Source organism: Palaemon carinicauda, chromosome 29 (genome assembly GCF_036898095.1).
Source record: "Palaemon carinicauda isolate YSFRI2023 chromosome 29, ASM3689809v2, whole genome shotgun sequence".
Lineage (NCBI taxonomy): Eukaryota > Metazoa > Arthropoda > Malacostraca > Decapoda > Palaemonidae > Palaemon > Palaemon carinicauda.
Window position 1 is genome coordinate 29,896,861 of NC_090753.1, and position 5,000 is coordinate 29,901,860.

Here is a 5,000-nt window from a genome sequence, read left to right on the forward strand (position 1 = left end):
AGTAATTGAGGGTGTATGTACTGAAGGGAGTGGTGATGGCAGTCTTGCGGATGAATTCTGGGTTCATGAGCAGCTGAAAATACCACTTCCAGAGGTGGAGCGTACAGCTAACCTCCGCTTTGCGGAAGTAAGATGTCATGTCACCGATGTTCGGGAGGGAGGTAGTGATCAAGTTCTGTCTGCATGTTCAGAATGATGTGTGAGAGTGACGACCATGGGTATGTCCCTTTTGACAAAGGCATATTTCTTACATTTTGGCAAATATTTGTTCTAAGGTTGACGAACATTTCGGAGCCAGATGCCAAAATATGGTGAATACTGGGGCCCCATTGTCTTGACATTGTGATAAAGATCGTGTTTGGCATGAACCGTGGGCATTTATCGAAGTTATGGACGGAAAACATCCTGATATCATGTGAAGAGGTGGGTATAGGCATCTGTCGGTACACTGATGTGGAGAGCAAGTTCATAGGGGGTGGATTGGAGAGGCGTTGAGGAATACAAATCCGCATTGGCTAACCCTTCGTGATGTATATCGATCAGAAGGGGAAAATATGGGAGGAAATATGCACTGAGTATTGGCCATATGACATCAGCAAAGAGAAACTTCCAAATAGTTTTGCCACTTTCAAACTATAATGTGAGGGTACATAACCATGATTAGGTATCGCAGATCCATTGACAGCTACCAGGTGGACGTCGGCAGACTTAGCCAGACTTTATCGTGTCTTGGAGAGTGGCCCTGGCAGAAGAGAATGGCAAGCAGCCGTGTCTACCAAATATTGCATTGCCATAACTGCATCAAATAAGAAGAAAAGACTATTGACAGGGATGGCCACCACCCCAATTCAGTAAACCTAAATTTGGATTGGTTGTACCATAACAGTGGATGATGGTGTCAGTAAGTGGCTGGAGAGTTTGTTGTTTGGGGCTTAAGCCACTCTCTAATTTCTACGGTATGTCGTGGAGTGGACGTTTGTACCCTACCTCATTCACGTCAGCTCTAGTCGAAGAAAAATAGCTGTCAACTTTGTCAGGAGGTGAGGCGTTAATGAAGATCTAAAAGGTCATGAAGCCTCTGTCCATAAGGGCTTCGACTTTGGTCATCAGGTCCTTCATGGACGTACAAATTTGTGTTAGCGCCGTACCCAAAGGGAACAGAGTAGATTTTCCTCACGAGGAGAGCTGTCTACGCCAGGTTGTATATCAGCGATACTCGTCATTTCTTTGAGGGTGAGTGGTGCCTTTTGGTCCCCTAACAGTTGTTGAGAGAGCTGAAAAAGTTTCCCGGTGACGGCAAATACTGCTCCAGGAGGTATGATTTCTAGGCTTCATACTTTTATGGGGTGTGTCCTTGCTTGCACAGCTAATCGGAGCTTTACGGGAAAGTGTCGCCAAGGATTGCCACAAAAAAGTAGTCTGATTTCATACTCGTCCGAGTAATGACTTCAATGCAAACTGGACTTCACCACGCTGGAACGAGGAGAATAATTCTCCGCATGAGAACGGCGGTAGTTTCATTTAAGTGGCGTATGCCAAACAGGCAGTTTCAGTGAGTGGCATCTTTAAACAGTAGGGCACAGCAGTGAGGGGGAATGCCGGAGGGAGCGGACACTCCGCTGGTCACCAATGAGCGAGGCTCCAGTTAGGTGATAACTGAGACACTTGGCATATGTAATTAACTTTATTTAAACAGAGAGAGAGAGAGAGAGAGAGAGAGGAGAGAGAGAGAGAGAGAGAGGGAGAGAGAGAGAGAGCTGAAAGTTTCAGTAGATGGAGGTCTCAAAAATTCCAACAGACCAATTCAAGAAAAAAGCAGGGTCAAACCAGCTCTGTTGACACACTATTGTAGAGTGAGATATACAATAAAAAAAGAAATACCATTACAATCTTCGAGTGTGAAACACATGAGGTAAAAATGCCACTGATCACTAGTGTTAATAAATTACTCCTTATTGTTGCCTACCATTACATAAAACAGATTAGCTACAGAGACAGAATAAGGGGATAGGATAGGTGAGGGAGGAGGGTGGGGGTATTAGGGTTGGAAGGATTGTGGGGGGGGGGGGGGTTTAAATGAAATGCAGTGGTAGGTGAAAATAATCAGGACAGACTTTTTTTTTTTTTTAACATCATGCCTTATGGACTTCCAGGAGGTAAGTTCTATTATCAGCCTCCAAGGGACTTGTGTTTTCACGTTTATTCCTTTTATAGAGGTTGTTATTCTAGTACCTTTTGTTATTCTACTACTCTTGATTTGGTTCGTCCCTAGCAATGAATGGAGCTATCTTTTTCCACCAGGAATGCTCGTTTTGAGTTTTTACAATTTCCTCACTTATTGTTACAACTTCTGGGTAAATGTTTTTGAATCTTTCCCAGTGTTATGTGGCTCTTCTGTGATGCCTGATGTTAATCTGTTATGGAGTGTTTTTATGTTTTCATTGATATTATTTTTATTACTGTTATTATGGTTTAGCCCATAAATGTTTCTCATATTTCTATTTTGGAATTTTTGTAAGGTTTTCCTCTGTGATTGAGCCATTGTGCAAGCTGGTGCTATTGTATATTCGAAAAAGGTCTTATTAGGCTTTTGTAAAGATTTATTCGTGTTTTTATCCATTGTTTGAAGCGTTTTAATGTTCCTTTTTTGTGTTTCGTCAGTTGAATTTTTTTTTAATATGGCAGCTTATATCAGTTTTTTACTAGAGAAACCTAGGATTTTGACTCCGTTGATAAATGAAATATTTATATTGTTTACTGTTATTGGTGCTGGTTTACATTTTCATACTGATAAGAATAGAAATTTGCGACTCTTTGTTTTTATTTCCCACTCATTTTTGTAATAATTTAATCCTTTTATATCTCTTTTAGTTTTTACTTACAAAAATCTTTTTCAATTTGTAGGACGCATTATCACTTGCGTGATGTCATTTCTTTAGGCATAGTTTATGGCATATTCTGGGGGTTTGGGAAAATCTGCTGTATAGACGATGTTGGCACCTGGGATGATGTGGATGAGTGGTGGGAAGAGAACAGCAGTATCCTGAAAAGAGTTGGCAAAGCAATTTCTAGAATGCCAGCAGGAAAAGGGTCACGAGGAAAAGAAACTTGGTGGTGGAATAATTATGTACAAGAGAAAATCCAGATGAAGAGAAATGCAAAGAAAAGGTATGATGAAACCGGCAATGAAGAAGATAAGGAGATAAGTATATTAGCAAAGAAAGAAGGAAAAGTGGCGCTGGAGCAGTCAAAAAATCAAGCATTGGATAATGTATATGAAGATTTGGACACAAATGACGGCCAAGAGAAGATTTGGTAATTTAGTTGGGTCGTCCATGTCTTCTACTTTTTCACCATTAGTGCTGATTAATTATGGTATTTCTAGTTTAGGTTTCCCCAGTAATCTTTGTGGTTTATCCCAGAATTTTTTTCTGTGTTTTTGTACGTTTGTCCTAGTTTTGATATTGTTTTGTCCCAAATTTTTCTGTTTAGTCTGTTGGATTCTTCTATTATTTCATTTTGGATAAGTCTTATTAAGGTGTACGTTATCCTTATCCATCTGTGTGTGTTTTTTTGTAGGTAATTCAATTGCTGGGCGAGTAGTATCAAGTAGTCACATTAAGGGGTGTGTTTATGGTATGATATTCTTGTTATTGGAGATACTGTTTCTACTGTATCTGAGATATCAGACACCATCTGTTTATTGCTAAGTTTATTGTGTTTTCATTGTTGTTGTGGTCTACTTTTTGTTCCTCCATGGCTATTTTCCTAGTTATTGTATCTACAGGTTGCCCAGTTAGCTTTCTTAATGTCTCGCCTGTCTTTTAATTTTTGGTCTATTGGTTTAGTTGAAAGTTTAATTATGAGTGGAATATGATCCGATGCCGGTATTTTTTTTTTCTTTTATGTATAATGTCCGGTGTCTTGGCGCTTTGTTTTTTCAGTTTGTTTGCCCTTTTGTTGAACATTGGGTCTATATGTGTTTGAAGAGTGTCGTTTATGTTTTGATTTAAATAATTACCTATTGCATTTGTCTTACCTATAACAAGGTGCATTAGAATTATATCTTATGTTATGTAAGTGGCAATTTTGCTATGTATGAACAGAGAAATGTGTGTTTGGGAGGAATTGTCATCTGGGTATTTGACATAAAGTGCTAATCTTTATTGGGCCTAGATTGTCTAGATTGTAAGTGTCTATCAGCTTGTGTTTGAGGAAGGGTTTTAATTGCTATGGCCACATCTGTATTTTTTTTCGTTTTCTCTATTCCTTCTGTAGATATTTTGATAATCCAAATGCCACTGTCAAGTTCCTTTAAAAATCCTAACCTCACTCCATTTAAAAGTCTCTCTCTCTCCTCTCTCTCTCTCTCTCTCTCTCTCTCTCTCTCTCTCTCTCTCTCTCTCTCTCGAATCATCTGTAATCATACATATTCTTCCGTTACGGTCTTTGGAATGGACATGTTTTCTTTGTCTCCACATAAGAAATCTTTTTTCCTATAACCATGATTCCTTCTCCCCTTTCCTTCTGAAAATATCTATCCCTTAGCGTTTCATTATTCATTTGCGATTACTTTCATTTTCTAAAATTCTTGATTTATATACACTATGTATCTGAAATTTCTTTGATATATATTTTTCATATATCGTTACTTTATTTTGTGAAGAGAGAGAGAGAGAGGAGAGAGAGAGAGAGAGAGAGAGAGAGAGAGAGAGAGAGAGAGAGAGAGAGAGAGAGTCTTATTTATTGATCCTAATTCGTACCTGAGAGCAGGATTGGAAAATAGTCAAATGAATAAAACTGGTGGAGAAGAGAAGTGATAGTAACAAAGAATAGTAATAAAAGTGACAAAAAATTTGATGAAGATTACAGATTTTTTTACTATAGAAGAACTGGATTAGGAAATTCAAAAGATACTGAACAAATGCTCTTTCTCTTTTTTCTCTTTATATATATGTTATTCCTTGAAGGTTTTCCGTGCTGGCATATAGCCAGCCTAG